The sequence below is a fragment of the Eubalaena glacialis genome, chromosome 17, assembly GCF_028564815.1.
Source record: "Eubalaena glacialis isolate mEubGla1 chromosome 17, mEubGla1.1.hap2.+ XY, whole genome shotgun sequence".
NCBI classification, from domain to species: domain Eukaryota; kingdom Metazoa; phylum Chordata; class Mammalia; order Artiodactyla; family Balaenidae; genus Eubalaena; species Eubalaena glacialis.
The window spans coordinates 13749746-13775739 of NC_083732.1; the positions used below are offsets into that span (position 1 = coordinate 13749746).

General features: G+C 37.4%; 1 protein-coding gene across 1 annotated transcript in view; it reads right to left on the bottom strand.

The window, feature by feature from the left end:
• Nucleotides 1–25994, bottom strand: part of CPA6 (carboxypeptidase A6) — a 264184-nt gene that overhangs the window by 216557 nt on the left and 21633 nt on the right. The window lies entirely within an intron of this gene.

Genomic DNA, 25994 nt, shown 5'->3' on the forward strand with positions numbered 1-25994 from the left:
ACTTGAAAATTACATTCTGATAACTGCAAGCATTTGTCACTTCTGTTTTCCCTTCACGTAATGATACAAAAGTGAACCTTACAGAAACAAAGAAAACAAGAGGAAATTCACATATGAACAAAATATTTGACTGAGATTAGTGGGCTCATCAGCATCTTTGTTTTCTGCTCCCTCTTTAGCACACCACAGACTATATTTTTCATCTGCTGACATCTATGTGGCCCTGGGCGACCAGTCTGGTCAATGGCATGTAGGTAGAAATGATGTGTGCCCCTTTCAGTCCTGACCCCTGAAACTTCCCTTGAAACCCTCTTCACCTCTCTTTCCCCATTTGCTGAGGGGTGCAGAGGGTCCATTGCAAAAGTCTGAGGCTTCAGAAGATGGCAGCAAAGATGCAAAGAGCTTGGATCCCTGAATGACTCTGTGGAATAGAGCACCCTTAGCCCTCACACTGTGTCATGAGCAAGAAACAAATCTTTTCTTTTTTTAAAGATATATCTATAATATTTATTAAGGTATAATTTTATACAGTAAAAAGCACAGATCTTATATGTTCAATTAGACAAGAGCAACAAACAAATCTTTAGTGCTCCTCATATATTTCTGTGCCTATGATGGTTTGTGATATTTAAATTCAAGATATAAATATCTCTGTTAAATACCAAGTTACTTCACTGTCTTATATTTTTAAATTTTTCTAATGTTTATCTACATAGCACCCTGAATGTTGAATAGACTTCGGGAAATTGGCTTTTAGTGAAAATGATCTACTACAGGCCCATTTTAGAAAGAAAATATTACCTGTAAGGACCAAAACATGAACTGATAAATTAAAATGAAACCCCAAACAAATCTTTGGCATCAACTCCAAAACCTTTTTGATTGATAGAGAATAATTCCCTTATGAACTATGCTGGAGTTGACACATCATCTTTTTGTCCTAGAGGATGCTTGTGAAAAGACAAAAAACAAGAGAGTAGTGAAAAGTTGAGGGTGATGAAGGGATATTTCACTTGTTAAAGTGTGAACTATGTGCTGGCAGCTGCTTGAAAATATAATTTATTTTCATAAGTCTAACATAATGCATTTCATCACTGTACTATTTTTATTGAAACTGTTCTGTAAAGAATTTTAATGATGAAAAGTAAACATTTTTACCCTATTGAGATTTCTAACAGTGAAGTTTATCTTTCTTGCTATAGTTTATTATGTATATATCATGTATTCCTTAGCTATATGATTTCAAGAGTGGGCATGCTAGGCTATTTTTCATTAAAGCTAGTATCACACAGAAATGCTGACGCTTAACTGATGGGTTTATTAAGTGGCAACAGGTCCTATTAGTAGGAAGTTAGTGTACTTCACCATTAAATCATAGGTCTCCTTAAAAGTGTCGACCTCTTTGCTTCAAATTAGGGCACAGACAATCAGTTCAAATTAATACCCAAAGTAGTTCACATGTAATATTTATGGGCTGATAATATGCTAGAGCTATAAAAGTAGATATATATTCACTAAGAGTCATACCAATTAGCATAGACCCATAAGCCTAGGGCGCAAAGGACTCTAGTGAGGGGCTAGTTCACACAAGCAGAAATAGAAACCTGAATAAAAATTCCAACATTGACTCGGGGGCCCACCATTATTGTCCATCTCTCATTAGTGAGGCTGGTGGCTTCAATGTTATCAGTGCGGTGGTGACCGTGAAAAGGTTGGTCCCAAACAGGAAAATAACTGTGAAATGAAATTCCTTCTATTTTCCATGCAGCATTCGTAAACTGTGTGACCCAGGATCGCCATTTTTTTTTTTTCTGTAGCACTATCTTAGGGAACAAATGATAGGATACTCACAGCTATTACTAGAGTTCCCCCACCACACACACACACCCTCCACCAGTACATCTTTGGTCAAGCCAACAAACTTAATTAGGGACTTTGAAAACCCCCTAGTGCATAAGCTATCAGGAGAAACAGGACACTCATAGAAGGTAGAACAAACCATGGACCATGGTGGAGTCAGGATCTCTGGTTTACTACTGAAATTAGTGGAAGTTGGGCAAAGGGGCCACATTTCAAGTCATCGAGATTACTTGCTGAATGGATGGTCTCATATATAGGTGAGTTCCTGTTCTAGAGAACTTTGAAAAAGTTCGTTAAAAGATTTGTTCCCAAAAGACCTGCTTGAAAGCATACCTACAAGGCCCAATAGGGACCTTACTCTGCGCTGTCCTCTAGGGCAGTGCTTCCTAAACCTTTCCACATCATGGCACACATGGAAAATGATAGCATTAGTATGGGATACTTGGGGAAACAGGAATTTGGAATCCTGGGTGAGGAGGAGGTGACAGGCAAACTTAAGGTTGATAAGCTGGATTTCCCAGCACATAGTTTGGAAGCTCTGTTCCAGAGAAGATGAATGAGTAATAATGAGGGCCTAGTGAGAGGTCTAGAATCAATTAAGTAATAATAACAGTAATAGAAATAGCTATCATTCATCGAATACTAACCATGTGCCAGCCACTGTACCCAATGCATTAGGTACACTATTTCTTTTCATCCCCAAAATAATCTTATAGACTCTACTTCTGGTAATGGCAGCATGAGAAGGTCAGATAACTATTCTCCATAGAAAAGGACTATACACTGGACAAAATTATTAATGACAATCATTTCAGGGCACTAGAAAACCACTAAAGATAGGCAACAACTTGAGAAATGTTTACTCATGAGAAACTGATACTGCATTGAATTATGGGTTGGCAGCTTTCTTGGGGGGAGGGGGTCTGGGAGTATTCCTATCTTCCACCAACTGCCCAACGTGGGCAGTGAAAATCCACAGGTTTATCAGCTGGAGGTGACAGACTCGGTTATGAGCAGGTGTCAAAGCAGCCATAAACTTGAGAGAGATTTTGGATGTGAGAAAACTATAGAAGAGCTGATATAATAAATGTTCCTGGCTGACTGCTAAACTATGTGTGCTCATTTGATACCCCAGGGAACCTAACAAAAATTAAAAGCAGGAGGGCTTGTGAATTTGCCACACCTCTGAATGTGTACTGCCATCCACACCAGAAGAGGGTGAAAGAATTACTGGGTTCAAGTCTCTGAGCCTAATCTTTGCCCAAATTATTGTCTGACCTCTAAATTAAAGGTGCAAGGGAGAACCGCCCCCTCCCCCCCTCCAGCGGCCCCCTAAGAGATTCTGGTTTTAAAAAAAGAAAAAAAAAAGCAGTTGGGGATTTTAGTTTAACTGTAGACATGTTAATAATTTAAAAATCCAAAACCTCTTCAAAGGGCAAAATGCATTCCAGAGTCACTACAAGAATTATCCATAAATATTTTCTAATTTTCAACCAAAGATTATGAGATGTGAAAATGAGCTGGAAAGTATGATACATATTTAGAAAAAAAGGTAATCATTAGAAACTGACTTTGAGTGGGCTCTGATGCTGGATTTAATACAAAGATTTCAAATAGCTGTTATAAATATGTTCATAAAATTAAAGGAAATTACGTTCAAGAAATTAAAGAAAATTAATAATGAGTAAATAGTGAATACAAAAAAGAAAAGTATAAAAAGAGCCAAATGGAAATTTTAGAGATGAAAAATATGTTAACTAAAGTGAAAAATACATTGCATAGACTCACAGATTTGGGATGGCAGAGAAAAAAATAGTCAATGAATATAAAAATAAATAGAAATCATTCAATCAAAAAACAGAGCAAAAAAGACTGAAGAAAAATAGAGCCTTGAAGATCTGTGGGTCAATATCAAACACTGCAAAATACATGTAATTAAAATCCCAGAAGAACAGGGGAAAGATCAGAAAATAATTAAGGAAAAAATGGCTCAAATCTACCCAAATTTGGTGAAAAACATTAATTTACAAATCCAATAAATTCCATAAATCTAAAGTAGGATAGACCAAACGAAATACACCTGGACATATGAGTCAAGTTTTTGAAAGCCAAAGATAAAGAGAAAATCTTGAAAGCAGCAAGATAAAAATGACTCAGCACATAGAGGGAAACAATGATATGAACAATGGCTATCTTCTCATCAGAAACAATGAAGACCACAGATATTGGAATGGCATATTCAAAGTGCTGAAAGAATAAAACCCTGTCAGTCAAGAATTCTCTTTCCAGGGAAATGATTATTTCAAAATGGGGGTGAAATAAAGCCATTTACAGGTAAACAAAAATTCAGCAAATTGCTAATGGACCTGTGCTACAAGAAATGCTTCTTAAAAAAGCCCTTCAGACTAAAGGGAAGTGAAATGAAAAGGTTACTCAGATTCAGAGAAAGGAATGAAGAGCACTGGAAATGTGGAAATACAGGTATATGTGGTATGTGTATATGTACATATATGTGCATGTATATACACAAATACACATACACATATGCATACATACATTTATTTCTACTCTCACAATTTTTTCTTTCCTTTCTGAACTTCTTTAAAACATATATATGACTTCTTAAAGCAAAAGTAATAAAATTGTGTTATTGGGTTTAAAACTTATATACATGAAGTATATATGACAAAATAGCAAAAAAGAATGGATGTATAGATCTTTATCAATGTAAAGTTCCTACATTTTATGTTAAAAAAGTCAGTATTGACATGAAATAGGTTGTTAGAGTTAAAAAATGCCTACCATAACAGCAAAGAAACAGAGCTACAAACTTAATAGAGAAATTAAAATGTCATACAAAAATACTTATTTTACAGAAAGAATATAGAAAAAGGTGATGAGAAACAGAAAATAATAAAATGGAGAACTAAATCCAATTATATCAAAAATTATGAATTAAACACTCCAGTCAATAGGCAGAGATTGTTAGATGAGATTTTAAAAAGCAAGATACAGACACTTTAAAGTCAAAAACAGATGGGTTGAAAGTTAAAAGATGGAGGAAGTATACCAAACAATAAATATATGATAGCTGTAGTACACAAAATAGACTTAAAGGCAAATAAAATTACAGGAAACAAAGAGGTACATTCCATGTTTTTCAAAGGGTCAATACAGCAGGTAGACATAACAATTATAAATGCATATGTATCTAACAACAGAGCTTCAAAATACATGGAGCAAAAACTGCTAGAATTAAAGGAGAAAGACAAATCAACACTTACAGGAGATCAACACTCTCCCCTCAGTAATTGATAGAACAAGTAGAGAAAAAAAAAATCGATGAGAATAGAGAAAACCTGAAAACTAGCAACAAACCTGACATGTATATAACCTTCCATAAAACCAAGAGCAGAATATGCATTCTTGAACTGCACATGGGATATTCACCAGGATAACCAAATGTCAGGCCAGAAAAAACTTCATAAATTTCAAAGAACCAAAGTCATACAGAATTTATTCTCCAATCACAATGGAATTAAATTAGAAACCAATAAATTACAGGGAGAATTAGGAAATAATCTTGAACTGAATGGAAATAAAAACACAATATATTAAAGTGTGTGGCATGAACCTAAAACAGTGTTTAGAAGGAAGTTAATAACTTGAAATGTTTATATTGGAAAGGAAGAATGGTTTAAAACAAATGGTCAAAGACTCCACCTTAAGAAATTTAATAAACAAGAGAAAATTTGATCCAAACTAAATAGAAAAAAAATCACAAAGTAAAAAGCAATGAAAAGAAAAGATATTAAGTCAGCGAAAAAAGTTGCTTTCTTGAAAAAAAAAAAATCAATAGATAAAGTGATCAAGAAAAAAAAAAATCCATACATTACCAGTATCAGGAATAAGAGAGGATATCACTACAGATTCTATAGACATTAAGAGGCTAATAAAAGAACATTATGAATAACTTTATGCCAACAAATTTGACAATTCAGAGGAAAGGGAAAATGCCTCAGAAGACCAAAATTACCAAAACTAAAGAAGAAACAGAAATTTTGAATACACTTTTATCAAATAAAGAGTTAAATTAGTGAGTTAAACTCCCTTATAAAGAAAGGCCAAAGCACAGATAACATCACTGGTGAATTGAAACAAATATTTAAGAAAAATAATATAAATATTAAATAAACTCTTTCACAAAACACAAAAGAAAAGGACACTCTCCAACACATTTATGAGGTGAATATTATCTGGATATGAAAGCGAGACAAAAACATGAAAGAATAAAGAAACAATAGCCAAATATCTCCCCCAAAGACATTTGAAATGTTAGCAAGTCAAACAATATTTGAAAGGATCATATTACATGACAAAACAGGGTTTATTCTAGAACTAAAAGGTTGTCTTAATAGTAAAAAAAAAAAAAAAAAAAATCGATAAAGGAATAGATTATATTAATGAAGTAAAATAATCATATGATCACACAATAGGTGAGAAAACTCATTTGACAAAATTAACATCCATTCCTGATAGAAAAAAAAATCTTAGCAAACTAGTAATAGATGGGAATTAGCCTTACAAAGAGCATCTATAAACATCCATTTATGATTTAAAAAAACCTCTCAACAAAGTGGGTATAGAGGGAATGTACTTCAACATAATAAAGGCGATATATGACAAGTCCATAGCTAACGTCATACTCAACAGTGAAGCACTGAAAGCTTTTCATCTAAGATCAGGAACAAGCCAAGATGCCCACTCTCATCCTTTTATTGAACATAGTACTGGATGTTCTAGCCAGAGCAATCAGGCAAGAAGAAAAAAGTCATCCAAATCGTAAAGGAAGAAGTAAAACTATCACTATTTACAGATGACATATTATATCTGGAAAACCCTAAAGACCCTATCAAAAAATTATTAGAATAAACAAATTCAGCAAAGTTGTAGGATACAAAATCAATATACAAAAATCTGTTGCATTTCTATACAATGATAATGAACTAGCAGAAAGAGAAATTTAAAATCCCATTTACAATTAACCAAGGAGGTGAACATTCTGTACACTGAAAACTATAAGACATTGAGGAAAGAAATTGAAGTTGACACAAATAAGTGGATATTCTGTGCTCATAGATTGGAAGAATACTGCTGAAATGTCCATGCTATTCAAAGTAATCCTAAGATTTAATGCAATCCCTATTAAAATTCCAATTGCATTTTTCACAGAACTAGAACAAACAATCCTAAACTTTTATGAGACCACAAAGGACCCTGAATAACCAAGACAATCTTAAGAACAAAGCTGAAGGCTGATTTCAAACTATATTACAAAGTTAAAGTAATCAAAACAGAATAGAATTGGCATAAAAACAGACACATAGATCAAGGAACAGAAGAGAGAGCCCAGAAATAACTTACATGGTCAATTAATTTATGACAAAGGCACTAAGAATATACAATGGGGAAAGACAGTCTCTTAATAAATGGTGTTGGGAAAACTGGACAGCAACATGCAAAAGAATGAAACTGGACTCCTCTCTTACACCATACACAAATGTCAACTCAAAATGGATTAAAGACTCGAATGTAAGACCTGAAACCATAAAATTCCTAGAAGAAAACAGGCAGTAAGCTCCTTGACATGGGCCTTGGCAATGATTTTTTGGATTTGACCACAGGCAAAGGCAACAAAAGCAAAAATAAACAAGTGAGACTACATCAAACTGAAAAGCTCCTGCATAGCAAAGGAAACCATGAACAAAATGAAAAGGCAATTTACTTAAAGGGAAAAAAAATTTGCAAATCATATACCTAGTAAGCAGTTAGTATCCAAAATATATAAAGAACTCATATAACTCAATAGCAAAAAAACAAACAATACAATTTAAAAATGGGCAGAGGATCTGGGTAGATATTTTTACAAAGAAGACATACAGATGGCCAAGAGGTGTATGAAAAGGTGCTCAACATCATTAATTATCAGGAAAATTCTATTCAACACCTTGATGGGATATCACCTCACACCTGTCAGAATGGCTATCATCAAAAAGACAAGCAATAAGAAGTGTTTGCAAGGATGTGGAGATAAGGGAACCCTTGTGTACTGTTGGTGGGAATGTAAATTGGTGCAGCCACTATGGAAAACAATATGGAGGTTCCTCAAAAAACTAAAAATAGAACTACCATATGATCCAGCAATTCCACTTCTGGGTGTTTATCCAAAGAAAAACACTAACTCTAAAAGATATATACACCCCCATGTTCACTGCAGCATTAATTACAATAGCGAAGGTATGGAAACCACCTACGTATCCATTGATGGATGAATGGATAAAGAAAATGAATGGATTTCACACACACACACACACACACACAAGAATATTATTCAGCCATAAAAAAGGAAATTTGGCCATTTGCGACAACATGGATGGACCTTGAGAGCATTATGCTAAGTTAAGTAAGTCAGACAGAGGAAGACAAATACTGTGTGATATCACTTATACGTGGAATCCAAACAAAACAAAACAATACCAAAACCAATAATATGAGCTCATAGATACAGAGAACAGATTGGTGGTCACCAGAGGGGGTCAAAAAATTGCAGTAATAAAATAAATACATCACTGGGATGTAATGTACAGCATGGTGACTATAGTTAATGATACTGCATTGCATATTTGAGAGTTGGAAAGAAAGTATATCTTAAAAGTTCTGATCAAAAGAAAAAATTTTGTAGCAATGTATGGTGATGGATTTTAACTAGACTTATTGTGGTGATTCCACAATATATACAAATATTGAATCATTATGTTGTATACCTGAAACTAGTATGATGTATTTCAATTATACCTCATTAAAAAAAAAAACAGAATCAATCTCTCACATTTGCATACTTAGAAAACTTTGTAGTAGAATTTTCTACCATGCTAACAAATATCTCAAAAGAAGACGTGTGAATTTGAAGCCCATTAAAATATTTCAAAATTTAAAAAGAGCATCTATGAAAAACTTAGAGCTAATATGATACTTGAAAGACAGGTTGCTTTCCTGCTAACATCAAGGAAAGGATGTTTTCTCCCACTACTTGTATTCAACGTTTTATTGGAGGTTCTAACTGTTGAAATGAGGCAAGAAAAATATATAAAAGACATACAAGTTGGAAAGGAATAAGTAAAACTATTTATTCAGAGATGACATGACTGTACAAGTAGATATCCTAAAGAATTTACATAAAACCTACTAGAACTGATAAGTGAATTTAGTAGGGCCATAAGGTACACTGAGTAATGGCCCCCAAAGATATCCAGGTACTAATATCTGGAACCTGTGAATTTTACTTTATATCTACAAAGTCTCTTGTGCTATATGATTAAGTTAAGGATCTTGAGATGGAAAGATTGTTCTGGATTATCTATCGAGGTGAGTCCTAACTATAATCACAGGTGTCCTTATAAGAGAAAGGCATAGGGAGATTTGACTACAGAAGAGGTGAAGGTGACATGGTGATGAAAGCAGTCTTTGAAGATGAAGGAAAGGGCCATATGCCAAGGAGACAGGTGGCCACTAAAAGCTGAAAAAGGCAAAGAAAGTTTTTTCTTCACAGCCTTCAGAAGGAACCAGCCCTGCTAACACCTTGACTTTAGCCCAGTGAAACTGAATTCTGACTTCTGATCTCCAAAACTGTCGAGAACAGATTTGTGTTGTTTTAAGCTACTAAGTCTATGATTTGTAACAGCATCAATAGAAAATTGACACAGAGATCAATATAAAAATTAAATTTCTATATACTAGCAATGAAAATTCAAAAAATGAAAGATAATTCCATTCATAACAACATCAAAGACAGACTCAGGAATAAACAAATTATGTATAAAACCTCATAGAAAACTGTAAAATATCACTGAGAGAAACTTAATAGGACATAAACAAATGGAGATATGTACCATGTTCATGGGTTGGAAAACTTAGGATGGCAACTTTCCCCAAGTTGATGTATAGGTTCAGTGCAATTCAGTCAAAATCTACAACACCTACAGATTTTTGAGAAATTGATAACATCTACAACACCAAAACAATTTTTTTTAAAGAGGAGAAAAGTTAGATGACTTATACTACCTGATTTCAAGACTTAATAGAAAATCGTGTCATCAAATAGCATGGTATTGGCATAGGAATAGAAATATAGATCAATGAAGAGAATAGAGAACCTAAAAAGAGACCCACGTTTATATGGTCAATGAATTTTTCAACAGAGGGGCCAAGTAACTTGATAGTGAAAAATATATTTTCAATAAATTGTGCTAGAATAATTGGCTATCCACATGCAAGAAATGAACCTTGACTCTTACCCTCGTACTATACCCAAAATTTAAGTCAAAATGGATCATAAATCTAAATGTGAGAATTCTAAAACTATAAAACCTCTAGAAGAAAACCTAGGGAAAAATTTTTTCTGACTGTGGTTTTCTTAGATTTGACACCAATAACATTTTCTTTTCTGACTTGTGCTTATTGTGTCCTAGAAGAAAGAAATTGATAAATCAGACGCCATCAAAATTAAGAACTAGAAGAAACTGATAAATCAGATGCCATCAAAATTAAGAACTAGCTCTTTGAAATACACTATCAAGGAAATAAAAACACAAGCTACAGATTGGGAGGAAATACTCACAAAACATATCTAACCAAAGATTTGTTTCCAAAATATATAAAGAGCTCTTAAAACTCACAGTAAGAAGACAAAAAAAACCTCAATTTTAAATTGGGCAAAATATTTGAAGACTTTACACAATAGATATGTATCTTTAAAAAATTCTTTTATGAACACTTCATAAAAGAGGTTATGTGATTTGGATGAAAACTCTACAGTAGAATATAAATGAATTGTCAGCAAGGCACAAAGAAGCTCAATATAATTGATCATTAGGAAAATGAAAATTAAACCCACATTGAGAAACCACTACGAGCCCACTAGAATAGCTAATGTTAAAGACTGACAATACCAAGTGTTGGTGATGATGCAAAGCAACTGAAACCCTCATGCCCTGCTGATGGGAATGCAAGATGGTACAGCTACTTTGAGCAGTTTGACTGCAAATTATAACATTAAACATAACTTATAACATGGTCCAACAGTTCTACTTCTAGGTATTTACCCAAGAGAAATAAAAACCTATGTCCAGAGAAATATTTTTATGATTATTTATAGCAGCATTATTCATAATAGCAAAAAAATAGAAACAACGCAAATGTCCATCAACTGATAAAGAGATAAAAAATGTGGTTATTTATACAATGGAACACTAGTCAGCAATAAAAGGGATGAACTACTGATACAAGCTACAAATAAAATGAATGAACCACAAGACATCATACCAGGTGAAAGATAATAAACATAAAAGACTACATACTATGTATTTCCAGTTATATGATATTCTGGAAAAGGCAAAACTATTATTACAGAAAGCATACAAGAGGTTTCTAGGACCAAGGGTAGGGCTAGGGATTGACAAAAAAAAAAAAGAGGTCCTATGGTACTTTATGGGGTGATGGATTTTCTAAAAATTTTCTAAATTTTTCTAAAACTAGATTCTGGTGGCAGTTGTCCAACTAATGACATTTACTAAGCTCACTAAATTGTATACTTGAGTGATTTTACTGAATGTAAATTATACCTCAAAAAACCTGTTAATGAAACCCATACAATTCTATGAGATAGATATTACTCCCATTGTAAAACAGAAACAGTCTCAGAGAGATTGGGCGTCTAGAGATTTTTGCTACTGTCAGAGGCAGTGTTTTCTCATGAGGAAAACAAGGCACAAGAGGAGCGTTAAAGTTCCGGCTTTGGGGCTTCCCTGGTGGCGCAGTGGTTGAGAATCTGCCTGCCAATGCAGGGGACACAGGTTCGAGCCCTGGTTTGGGAAGATCCCACATGCTGCGGAGCAACTAGGCCCGTGAGCCACAACTACTGAGCCTGCGCGTCTGGAGCCCGTGCTCCACAACAAGAGAGGCCGCGATAGTGAGAGGCCCGCGCACCGCGATGAAGAGTGGCCCACACTTGCCGCAACTAGAGAAAGCCCTCGCACAGAAACGAAGACCCAACACAGCCATAAATAAATAAATTAATTAATTAAAAAAAAAAAAGTTCCAGCTTTGCCACTTAATAGTCATAAGACCTTAAGCAAGCCATTCAACTTTTCAGCTTTAGTTCCTTAATCTATGAAAATGACTTAAAGACAAACTACCTCCCTTATTATTTTGTGTTTTGAATGAGATAAATGACATAAAGGACCAGACCCTTAGTAGAGCCTCAAGGAAAGTAAATTCCCTTCCCTTTCCCCTCTTGAGGGGAAAAAAAATCACTCAGTCTCCTGTTTAATAACCAGAAGAAGGATTTAGATTACTTTTTTTAAAAATGGTATTTACTGAGGAAAAATAGGAATTTTTCATTAGGAGTCCTCTTGGACATTAGAGTTAGCTGGCCCTCAAATTCTACCCAGGTTCTTGCAGTCATGGAAAAAAACATACATGAAACTCATTTTACTGTATAATTCTTTCCTTCCCCTGTTTCACTTCTATGAAGTCTGACATATAAAACTGTCAACACTTCACATAAGTTTCAATAAAAATCAAAATAAATTATGTGTGTGTGTGTAACTCACATGAACATGAAAGAACATTATTTGAACCATGGCTTTTTGGTAGGAAGTAAATGAATGTTTGAAACCATATACTAACATGGAGTCTTAAATGACAGTTTCAGAAATATCAGCTCTTCATTCAATTAGGTTCAGCAAATGATAGCCTGGTTGAAGTCACTAAATGGAAAATCTTACAAGTTCTCAAAGAGCCCAAAGTATTTAATATTATTTAACTAGATAGTAATGAATGCCTTCCCTCTTCATTATGCGTGTCCATGGGGGGTTCCCATGCTTGATTGTACATAAAAAAAAGACCCTCCACACCAGAAATTACAATTTCATAGGACAGATGTAATAAGTATTTTAAAAAATAACCTCTGGTGATTCTGGTGCAGATTATTCTGGACCATACTTAATATATATGTACCTACTTCTCAAGGTCTTTCTCCCTCAGGACAGTTTTTCGTGATAATTCTAGTTCAGGGTTCCCAAGTGTGCTCTTAGGATATTAACTGGTATTATAAAGTAGGATTTATGACTAAATAAGTTTGAGAATACACTGAGAAATACTCATTAAGTTTATAATGATCTACTTTTATACTTGCTGTTAGAATCAACTAGCACATATCAATGTTTCCTTATTCTGTGTCAATACTGACTAATTCACTGTTTTCTTGTTTTACTCCCTGTTTCAGGTATAGATCTCCTCACTAAAACCTGTAAGATCCTTGAGACAGGCTTATATTTTGTAAGTTCTTTGTGTCACACAAGGTGAACATGATAACTGATACTATCCAGGAAAGCAAAGACGCTGATACACAGACTGTGTAGCTAAATGATATCATGATGGAATTAGTTAGAAAGGGCAAGAATGGTGCCTAGAAGTTCTATTACTACATTCCAGGTCCGGTTCCTTTTTCTTTCCTGAATATGGCTTCAAAGAAGTTTCCAGAGGAAACCATACATTTGAAAGACCAGACGCTTATGGCAGGCCACTCCACAGAAGGTAAGCAATGCAAGCTACTATATAGTTGACAGTAAAGAGAGAAAGACCTGGAAGAATGGCATGGTAGCAACCGTGACATTGTTGGAGTAACTTTTCCCAAATGCTAGATCATTATGGCTTCTGGGCACTTGTAGGCATACAAAGGCAATCAAAAAGGGGTTAAGTAGAAAAACAGACAAGGTAATTAATTCACTAACTAACAAGTTTTAAGTCCAAGCAGACTTGTGCCTAAAAATTGAAGCCATATTCATATTAACTGAGATGGATGAGCTTCAGAGATTAGAGAGTCCTCAAAAATTGTATGTAAAATTTTGTGTCTATTTCCATTTTGGAGGAGCAGGTATGTAATATTCATGAGAATCATAAGAGGATTCACAACTCAGAAGGCGTTTCTCTCTCTCTGGTATAAAGATTTTATTTTGGCTAATACAACCATGAGGCTTACCAAACCAGGGTTTTTCTTATGTGTTTCTCCAGACAGTTTTTTAAGCTCATTTTAAACACGCTAATAGAGTAGCTCTAATAGAGAGGCACTATTTACAGACCTGAAGCTGTGATGTCTTTGCTGGTCTCTGGAGCCAGATGTTTATATATTGACTGAAAGAGGCTCACTGAATAATCTTGGTTACAAGGTTGAAGAGCACACATTCTTTTAGTTTTATAAATACCAGAGAGTTTATAGATGCTGAAAGAAAAGACACTATTTCTGGTAACTAACCTCAAGCTGTATTTGCTAAGCTAATATAAACTACTGTTCTCAATGAATATAACCATCTTCTCCAGCAATCATTGGGTGGCATTTCCCCCTGGACAATTAAAGTCTTCCTCAGTTCTTAGGTGAGCAAAAGATCTGCAAGTCAACGGATGTTGTAATTCTTTTGGTATTTTTTCAGAGACAAAGGAATCATTAGATCTACAATTCCATGTTTAAAACATTGTGGTATCATCAACAAATGTATGGGTAAAGTGGAGCAATTTTGCCCTAAGGACGATTTTTATAGCCTGGGTCTTCTGCCTTCACATTTCCTTCTAGTGATTTATGATGGGGTTTACAGTAAATATACTTTTATGCTATGAAACATCAACAACTAAATGTACTGACAAAAGAAAATGTAAAATAATTTGACTTCAAGGGAGTCGCATTTTATATATCATTATCTGGGAAGAAAAACATTCCAGAATTGGCAGGTGAATTTTGGTGGATCCAGTAAAAACATGCTAGTATTCAAATGTAAAATTCTGACCACCCCTCCCCACTAATCATAGATTTGTGATGACTTATTTCTGTATTCTCCAACTAACCTTTATGCCAGGAACACATAAAGCAAGCCAATGGCTGGGAATATACATATGTTCTATGACAATAGAATATTGTACACATATTAATTAGTGCCTATGGAAACAGTTATTTTTTCACTTAGGCACAGAACATATCCCAGGGTAATATCAGAGGAAACATGGTACAGTGGAGAGCGTATAGACTTCGAATTAGACAGAGTCATTCATTTATTCCTCATTTATATATTCCTCGTGGGCCCATTTGGTGCTAGGGAATAAAACATAAAACTCAGGGACACAGTCCCTGCTCCTGGAATTTAATAGCTTCCCTTCTGAGGATGCTACTTATGTACCAAGTATTTACTTTGCTGGGCCTCAGTTACCCCATCTGTAAAAGGAAATAATAATATTCATTTCTCAGAGTGTTGTGAAGAGTACGCTTGACAAAGTATCTGGTTCAATATCTAACAGGTAATATTTTAAATCTGAATTATTATTAGACAGCTACTTAATTTTGAAGGGATAGACACGCCATGACTGTGAAACGGTGGCAGATCAGAGAACATATTTCACATTCTTTAAAGAACAAAGGGTGCAGCCACTATGGAGAACAGTATGGAGGTTCCTTAAAAAACTAAAAATAGAACTACCATACGACCCAGCAATCCCACTACTGGGCATATACCCTGAGAAAACCATAATTCAAAAAGACACATGTACCACAATGTTCATTGCAGCACTATTTACAATAGCCAGGACATGGAAGCAACCTAAGTGTCCATCAACAGATGAATGGATAAAGAAGATGTGGCACATATATACAATGGAATATTACTCAGCCATAAAAAGAAATGAAATGGAGTTATTTGTAGTGAGGTGGATGGAGTTACAGTTTGTCATACAGAGTGAAGTAAGTCAGAAAGAGAAAAACAAATACAGTATGCTAACACATATATATGGAATCTAAGGGAAAAAAAAAAAAAAGGTCATGAAGAACCTAGTGGTAAGACGGGAATAAAGACACAGACCTACTAGAGAATGGACTTGAGGACATGGGGGGGAGGGTAAGCTGTGACAAAGTGAGAGAGTGGCATGGACATATATACACTACCAAACGTAAAATAGATAGCTAGTGGGAAGCAGCCGCATAGCACAGGGAGATCAGCTCGGTGCTTTGTGATCACCTAGAAGGGTGGGATAGGGAGGGTGGGAGGGAGGGAGATGCAAGAGGGAAGAGATATGGGAACATATGTATATGTATAACTGATTCACTTTGTTATAAAGCAGAAACTAACACACCATTGTGGGGCAATTGTACTCCAATAAAGATGTTTAAAAAAAAAAAAAAAGAACAAAGGGTGCAACAGCCCTACCCGATGGCTTCGTGAAAGTGTTCATAGTCTAGTGATTATTTTCTTTTGCTAAACTGCATCTAACCTCAGAGGCCTTACACATAGCAAGAGAAATGCAAAAGCACTGAAGGGTTTAAACAGATCAAAACTTCAACTTAGGAACGTGTGAAACTGTGGCTAGAACCAAATTCAGGGGCGGTGAGCAAGAGAAGTTTCACTTACGGAGCTTTTCCTGGGAAGAACTGTAGCTCCTGTTAAGAGCAGAATGTTTTGACTTGTGCATCAGAATTACAGCAGATGCTGAACTGCAACTGAAGACCTAACTCGGTGGCTCCCAATCTTCTTCGGCACTTAAAGACCTCTCTTTCCTCCCTCTTTCACGAACCCCAGGTTCGGAAAGATCATGTCTGCCGTGCACTGGAGAATGCAGGCACACAGTAAACCCTGCATAAGTGTTCGCTATTATTAGTACAACTGCTACTCTACTGAGTTATTAAATAATTTCTCCATTGTTTAGTAAAAGAATATTTTATATAATATTTCTCATCATGAGGACACAAGGAGCATTACCACATGATGCTAATACCATTTTTGCCAAAAACAAAAGAAGCTCAAGGTCCTAATGACCTTGTGCAGCTTTACCATGGTAAATAAACAAAGGCCTTTAGGAAATACTGGAGCAGTTGAACATCCAGAAGCTCTGTCTGTATGCTTATGGGTCCAGGAAACCCAAGTTCAGAACCACTGGGTTTATTTTAAAGGTTCCTTTCCTTTCCGAAAAACATTTTAAATAGTCTCATATGAACCATAAGTTAAAGAGATGTAGGCATTGATCATTACTCTTTTCTTAATACTATAAAAATGATGAATGAGTGCTCCCTATCATGGATTCTTTTTGGAGCCTGGTCCACAGACAGCCCCATCCCTGCACCTTATCTATAGGGCTGGGCCCCAGGCATTTGGTTTGAATTACTTGAATCTATATGCCTGACCTTGGCTGGCTGGAACATGGCCAAACAGACACCAAATTCTTTCTGCCTAGAATTTAGGATTTCAACTGTGATACACAGAGACTGCAAAGAAAGATCAAATGAACACAAAGCTCTTAAAGAATGGTCCATGAACATGCCTCAGAGTCCCCAGAGCCTTGCCTGAATCCTTACAACAAATTTCCCATTTTGGTCTAAAGTAGCTCAAATTGGCTTCTGTTACTTGCAAACAATAAACCCTTAAACAATACGCAATTCAAATGCTAATTTGTTAAAAAACCCAGACTATCTATGATAAATAATACAGAAAATATCAGACTCATCAGGGCCTCTATGAAGAATTTGAAACAAACTTATTATAAGTACCAGCACTCATTTCCAGGGCCCCAGGATACAGGAGCAGGTGCTGTGCTTGGGCTGGTGATCACACTCAGATTAATCCAATTTGTGGAACTGGGTACCATCTCTCCTCCTCAGTATCTATTTGCATCAACTCATTGACACAAGCCTAAGAAGGCTCCAGGTTTGCAGCAGGGGGATCCAAACTCTGTCTCCAACAGTAGTGTGTGTGTGCAAATGCTCATGGGCACGCGTGTGTGTGCACACTTGTCTGAAAGACAGGTGAATCCACAGATTCGCCATTTCTCAAAGAGGGATGTCAGGTGCTGTGGGAGAGATTCAGGGGAAAGGGAGAGGGTGTCTGATGAGCCAGTCAGCAGGGAGTCTTGAACAGCCCGCGGGAAGTGGCAGCTGAATGAAAGACAGTGTGGCAGTACCGCAGTCAACACCTCGGGGGCACGGTTTCCCCAAGGAGAAACAGTGGTGGACAGATTCACCACGCCATGTAATAGTTTGGAGTCCAAGCTGACCTGCATTGCGATGGATCCCAGATCTCATAAGAGGAAGGATCTCTCTCGCTTTCTCCCCCTCCCTTTTCCCCTACCTCTGCATCCCACACCCAGTTCATCTGGCTTGGTGAGTGTGCAGCAACCCGCACTGATATGCACACTTGGGCTACTACCTGGAGTTGCTGGAATGGAAGTGAATCCCAGCTCAACCTGCGTGAAGCTGCCTCCGCTGCAGGGGACAGGGTCATCCCAGGGCCAAGGCAGGGACACAGCGGGGGCAGAGCTCCCTTACCCAGGCCTTGGTACAACTTCGGTAGAGAGAAACAGTGCAGCTGGACAACTGAGGCTGCAACCTCATGTCCCGAAGGGCCCAGCAGCATCAGGAGAGCCATTGGTCCAGTTTGCGGACACACATTCACACCCTCAGTGGACAGCCAGCTCTGTCAGGGCAGCGGCAGGAGGAACTGTGTCAGGGACAGCAATCAGCCAAGCACGTGAATCAACACAGCCTCCCATGCTACACAAAGCATAGAGACACACAGAACACATTGCAATTGTCTGTGGATTCGCCACAGGGTAGGACATTCTCTCTCACACAAGCAGCAGGATAAAGACCCACTGAGATCTATCTGTTTTGGGAAACTTAAATCGGGAGCATGAACCCTCATGAGGGCTACGCAAGTTCCTTCTAGAAGGCCAGAGAGAGGGCCCACGCTTGTGGTCACTGAAGTGGAGACGTTAGGAACTTGGAAAGCCTTCTCCCCCAAAAGTAGACTCATTTTAGAGACTAGCTCCTGCTCTAGGGACAACTCCTATTTCACCAGCCATGCTGGTCATTTTAACAGACAAAATATAGTTACCTGAAGTTTTGTCTTGGTAAATGAGTAAAGCCTGAATAGAGAAGCTGATTAGGTAGCTTGTCTTCAGTTGATTCTTAGCCATGTCATTTCCTCGTTTCAAATTTTTATGGGGGACCCTTACAAGTCACTTACTTCTCATGGCTCTGCTTTTCAAAAAAGAGGAGAGAAAAAGCCTTTCCCTGCTCTAGCAATTAAGCTCGGTGGAACCTAACACACACATTCTGGGTAACAAGAAGTAGACAGTAAGTGCCCTGGGAAGTTTATAGGCAGCCTGGGAATAGTTCATCCATTGTTTCTGAGTCACCCAGATTGATTGATTGATTTATAGTTTTAAAATACTTTATTACTAAAAAATGCTAATCATCATCTGAGCCTTCAGTGAGTCATAATCTTTTTCCAACAGTAACATCAAAGATCACTGATCACAGAGCACAACAGCAAATATAATAATAATGAAAAAGCTTAAAATGTTGCAATAATTTCGAAAATGTGACACAGAGACATGAAGTGAGCAGATGCTGTTGGGAAAATGGCACCCATAGATTTGCTCGCCGCAGGGCTGCCACACACCTTCTATTTGTAAAAAACCCAGTGCCTGCGAAGCACAATAGAGCTGAGTGCAATAAAATGAAGTCTGCCTGTATTTACTCAAGAGAAATGAAAATGTGCACAATAAGAGCTGAATAAGACTATCCATATCAGCTTTGTTCGTAATAGCCAAAAACTAGAAATGATCCAAATGTCCTTCAACAGGTGAGGGGATAAAAAATGGAGTTATAATCATACAACAGAAGTTACCCAGCAATAAAGAGGAATGAATTACTGATACATGCAACAACACAAATGAGCCTCAAAGACATGATGCTGAAAAAAGCCAGATACAAAAGAATACATCCTGCACAATTTGATTTATACGGAGTTCTAGAACAGGCAAAATGAATCTCTGTTGAAAGAAATCAGAGCAATGTTTTCCTGAGAGCCAGGAGGAAGTGGGCAGGGGAAGGATGGTCTGGAAGGAGCAGGTAGAATGTTTTGGGGGTGATGGAAATGTTCCGTGTCTTGACAGAGGTGTGGTCACCCAGATTTATAATTGCAGTTTCCATCACAGGCATTTGACACAATGAGGATTTCTGAAGTGCTTCCCAGTCTCCAAATGGTTTCATCCAGTTTTTAATTTGAAGAGAAGATTGATTTTACAGTATACTAGCTAGTGGAAAGCTACTTTAGTTTTCTATATTAAATTAACTTCTGTTTGTATTTCTGGTTAATAGCTGCATTCAATTCTATTTACTTTCTGCTCCTCTCTCTCAGCACAGGGAGTAAGATGAAATTCAGGTGCTCTGATTTTTAAATGTCAGCCACACAAAGACAGAAGGGAAAGTGAGAGCAAAATCCTGATAGTGAGGATGGAGAAAAAAAAAAAAAGGTGTGTTCAGGTAGTGACAAATCCCCAAAGATCTTAGGGTATCTCTTATTATTCTAATACAGAGTCTTAACCTAAAATCTGCCGTCAATCCCAGTTCACTTGTTTCCAGTATTAAAATTATCCTTTACTTATGGAGTGGGAAGAGAGTATGTGGAAATTTTTTTGTTTTTTAATTGAGTAATGGTTGATTTACAATATTATATTAGTTTCAGGTGTACAACATAGTGCTTCCAAATTTTTATAGATTATACTCCACTTATAGTTATTGTAAAATATTGACTATATTCCCTGTGCTGTACAATACATCCTTGAAGCTTATTTAATTTTATGCATAGTAGTTTGTACCTCTTAATCCCCATGTTGCCCCCCGCCTCGTTCCTCTTCCCACTGGTAACCACTAGTTTTTTCTCTAGATCTATGAGTCTGTTTCTTTTATGTTATATACACTACTTTTACTTTTTAGATTCCACATGTAAGTGATAGCACACAGTATTTGTCTTTCTCTGACTTATTTTACTAAGCATAATACCCTCTTCTTGAGGTTCCTTCTTTATATCTTTAGTTGTAGAAGATGTTTTCTGGTAGTTCCCCATCTTTTTCATCAATAGTTGTTCCGTAAATAGTTGTAATTTTGGTGTGCCCATGAGAGGAGGTGAGCTCAGAGTCTTTCTACTCTGCCATCTTGGGAGCTCCCCCAGTTAACATGTAAAACTTAGGATTAAGTGCCTTCCTAAGCTCTGTCAGTTGTTTTATTGGCAAAATCAGCAGCTCACAGCCTGGGCTTACGGGAAATTCTTTGTAGAAACAGAGCAGTCATAATATTCAGTTAGAGACACATTTGTTGAATACTTAATATGCATCCTGTTGGGATTCTATTTCTGCTCTCACTGAGGTTATAGTATCATTTGGTAATTTAAAAATACATATACTTTTAAAGTCCAGACTAAACCAAGCAACTGAAAGGAGCTATTGTAGGCTTACAATATAGAAAGGCACCCCCGGATTAGAGCCTCTTTAAGTCTCCAAAAAGGATTCTAATGTTTGGCACCGAACAGGAAAAAAGTATGAGACTTCAGCCGTCTCATGGCCAAGCTGTGGATTGTTTTCTTGATTTCACAGAAGCAGTGGCCTTGGGTAAGTTGACTGACTCTTGCTGGGGTTGCTAGTCTACAAGATCAGGCTCAGCAGCAACAGCATCACCTGGGGGCTTGTTAGAAATGCAGAATCTCAGGCTCCAACCCCACTAAATCAGAATCTGCATTTTCACAAAATCCCCAGGTGATTTCTATGCACATTAAGTTTGAGAAGCTTGGCTGTACGTTCTATGATTCATCTACCTAGATGATTTCCTCCTTTCTTTTCTTTTAAAAACATCTACTCTGCTTCCACCGTTATTGTCAATAAAAGTAGCCCCTCTCTGCAATGTTTAAATTGAATAAAAGGAAGACATTAGTGGCAGCTTTTAACAGATTTCCCACCCCCTTTTTCCAGAGTATTCCAACCACATGCCCATACCAGCTGTGTGTACCTCTTATTAGACAGTATAATAAATGCACCTAGTGATAAACCAAGTTGATTTAATTATGCCTGATTACATATACATGTTAAGACAGTTGGTTATTTCACCAAAACAATGAAAAATGTCCTGTGTCACATGAGGCTGCAAATGCCTTTATTAGTATGGCCAAATAGACATAAGAGTGATTCTAATTAATACATTTGTAGAAAAGTTCTGGATTTCCAAATTGGCTCTTTAAAATAATGAATCTCCTTTAGAGAGAAACAACATTGCCTCATTCAAAATGTTCAGTTTGGTTATCAGACATATGGACTCTTCAGACTTTCTGAGGCACTTGTAAAGAAATCGAATGTTAGAAAAGAGAGATGGAAGAAATTATTAGCCACCAGTCAACTGTATGCATTTTGAGCCAGTGACACTGGACCTTGGCAAAGATTGAGGGAGAAGTGGAAAAGTTGACTCTATGAGTTTTTAGAGCATGGCCTTTCTCTTATTCATAACTGTATTCTCAGCCAGCCATTTACGAGACGTGAAAGCTATCAACAGCTCCAAGAATATAGATTGAGAAAGTGAACGAATAATACATAGCAGCATAGCAAAACAAAAACAAAAAAACCCAAAACCCTTCTACAAATGGTGGGGATTTGGACATGAAGGAGGAGTGGATCTGTCCCTATCAAGTGGGACACTACAGCCCTTGTGCAGGAGAAAAAACCCAGAACCAAAAGATCTCGGAGCGCAGGTCAAGAAAGAAATATTCTCTATTTTTTTCAGTTCTTCTCCTTGTCCCCTTCCTTCTGGGAACATCTTTCCTTGGTCTTTGAAGGAAGAAATTAGGAAAAATAGCCAGCCTACAGCAGAGGGAACCGCAGGGACTTTGAAGCCAAGTAAATCCAAGTTTGGATGTAATTGCCTGAAGTGTGTTTTCAATCCAAATTGCATAGATGAGGGAAAGGAGAACAGCTGCACAGGGGGTGGGGGAAGGGAGAGCTGGAAATAAGTGCTATAAAATACAGAGTAAAGATACCCAAGTGGGGCATCGTTTGCCTGCTTTAATATTGCCGGAAGTATCTTTTTTCCTCTTTAATTCTTATGGTTTTATCCCTAAACACAAACATATCAATCACATGCCTCTTTGTAAAAGAGTAAAACGCTTCAAAATAATATTGAAAGTGAAAATTCCCCACTCTTCCCCTCCTAAGAGATAACCATTCTTAGCCATATGCTGTATATTCTTCTAATATATTCTTGATGCTTTATAATTTTAAAATTTAATTATGTAGTATTTGAAATAAACAAAATATTAATAATCATTGTGATAGGATGAATAACGGCCCCCCCAAAGATATCCACATCCCAATCCCTGCAATCTGTGAATATTACCTTTTATGACAAAAAAGGACATTGCAGATGTGATTAAATTAAGGATCTGGAGATATGAACTTACCCTGGATTATCTGGGTGGGCCCTAGCGGCAATCACAAGTGTCTTTATAAGGGAGAGGCAGGAGATTGGACACATACAGAAGAGAAGGCAATGTCACCATAGAGGAGGAGTTTGGAGTGAGGAGGTCACAAATCAGCATCGCCAGAAGCTGGAAGAAGGAAGGGATGGATTCTCCCCTAGAGCCTTCGGAGGGGATGCAGCCCTGCTGACACCTTGATTTCAGCCTAGTTGGCATCCTCTTAGCAGAAGCAGGCTTTGGGGAGTAAACACCTTTGGGACTGAATCAATAACACTTAAAGACAAAAAGAGATGGGGGTATGTGTGTGCGGATAACATTACATTCTTTCGCTTTCTGGAAGAATGACATATGCAGTCTCCCAAGTCAGCCTACTTTGGTTCAATCTCTGGGTCCACCATTTTCTAGAATATTTAACTTCTTCTTAAAACTACCCAATTCCCCACAGCAAAGTATATTAAGTCATAATCAATTCTGGTTGGCACAAGTAAGAATATAATGTATCTATCTGGAAACTCATACAAGGGTTTTAAGAATTGTGTTCTTCTTTGATTTTTTTAAGCTAATTTGGGCTAAAGAAAACACAGCCAGGTAAAATCATAACTTCTTCTTTTGGATAAGGGTCAGGAGCACAGAATTTATAGAACCTTAGGAACACTGGTCAGGTCTGTATGCATCGTCTCCCTCCCCTAGAGGGGACCATGGGTTACGTACTGGCTGTGATGAGGGAACTATGCATGTCAGAAAAATCCCCCCGAGGAATTTTATCAAGCTGGAAAGTCAGAACACTTGCTCTGGCCATAGTCTCTCCTCCAAATCTTTATCTGGGCTCATCCCTTTTCCCAAGTACAGATTTCCCAGTTTTAGGAGATGTGGATTATTTGAAAAGAGACAGGTGAGGGTGAAATTCAATTCACAGAACTATCTTCTTGTTTGAAGCTTAGATAAAGGGGAATGAAAAAAAGAGCCCAGGTGCCAATATTTTCTTTTGGCTTTTTTTGTTTGTTTGTTACACTATTTTGGGCAAGTTGAATTGAGAATCTTGATCAAGACGATGGGCCAGTCTCAAAAATCTAATCAAAATAAATCTTTTCTGAGCATTTACTATTTATGAAGCACTATCGGAGCCATATGAAGTAGTTGAAGATACGGTCTTACAAGTAAGGTACCTAGAGTTGACAAAAATCTGTTGGAGGAGAGAGACATCTCTGTGAGCTTATTTTCTGGTCATGATAGAGATGGAACTTGGAAGCAGAGGCTGAAGGATAGGGACATTTCAGATAGGAGGACAGAGTGAAGGACGGCATCCCGGGTGACAGGATGGGGGTAAAGGAGTGTGGCCATGTGATGGAAAGACCCCTCTGACTAGAACTGAGATTTGTTTCAAAGTGAAAAGGAGGAGTAAAAATGGGAGAAGGAAAGGGCTATAGAGGGCCAAGTTGTCGAGGGCCCTGGACACCAGACAAATGCGTTTGGACATGACTCTTGGGATGTCCCAGTCCACGGAAGGGTTCTGGATCAGCGAGCGATGTCAGAGAACGGTACTTTAGGAAGATTAATTTGGTACTGATGTGCAGAATGGATCAGAGCAGGCACACTGGAAGCTGAGAGGCAAGTGATGAGCTTATTATGACCACGATATAATGAAGGTGGCACAAGAGAAATGCAACGGAGGGAGGAGATTGAGAGAAAAAGGAGTGATGAGACTTGCAGAGCCACTGAACTACAGGAAAAAGGAAAACCGAGGTTTTGACTCTGGGTGGCTGGATTTCTCTCAACTGAATGGGAATTGGGAATAGAGGCAGGGAAGATTGTTTGTAGAATAAAAGATGGGTGGCTGGATTTCTCTCAATTGAATGGGAATTGGGAATAGAGGCAGGGAAGATTGTTTGTAGAATAAAAGATGAATTATTTCAGAGAATTTGGCATCCACTCGGAAATGTCCAGCAGCCAACTGGACATATGGGGCTGAATTAGGGTGAGAAGCCAGGGCTGGAACTAGAGTCTTGAGACTCATCAGAACACCGGCAATAGCTAAAGCCATGAAATCCACCAGCATCTTTGAGACAGAGAACATAGAGCTCACAGAGACACAGACGGCCCTGAGTGATACCTAAGCCTCAGGTGGGGGGTTGGGTTGGGGAGAGATCCAGTGATGGAGGCAAAGAAGTGGTCAGAGAGATGCAAGCAACACATTTAGATAATGTCACGGACTTCTAGGAAATAGAACTTAAAGGAAGGAGTGGTCTTGGTCATTTTATACTTATATCTCTGCATTGTATACCTTGAACTTCAGAAATGGTTCACTTTAATGTTTGAATTAGGGACTTTGTGCTCAATTACGACTCTACTCTGGATTTTCTTCATCACATTAATCATTTCCTGGCTGACCTCCATCTCAAGAGGCGCAATGTGTGCTTTGTGAAGCTAACTGAACTTAAGAGATCAACGTCAGTTGATCTTTCCTTTTCCAACAGCACAATGAGAAGGTACCAGGTCACATAGTCAACAAATATTTGCCGAGCAACCTACTAAGTGAAAAGACCCTACATTAGGGGCTGAACAAACATCTTATTCACTTATATTCTCCATTTGAATTAAAAAGGTAAGCATTACAAATGTTTAAGTAAATCAAATGCAGGCTGGGAAAAAAAGCCTTAAATCTAACATATGGAGTTAATGGTGCCACATTGATTGTTTTTATAAGCACAAGAGCCTTTTAAAGCTGAGCACTCTGGCTACGCC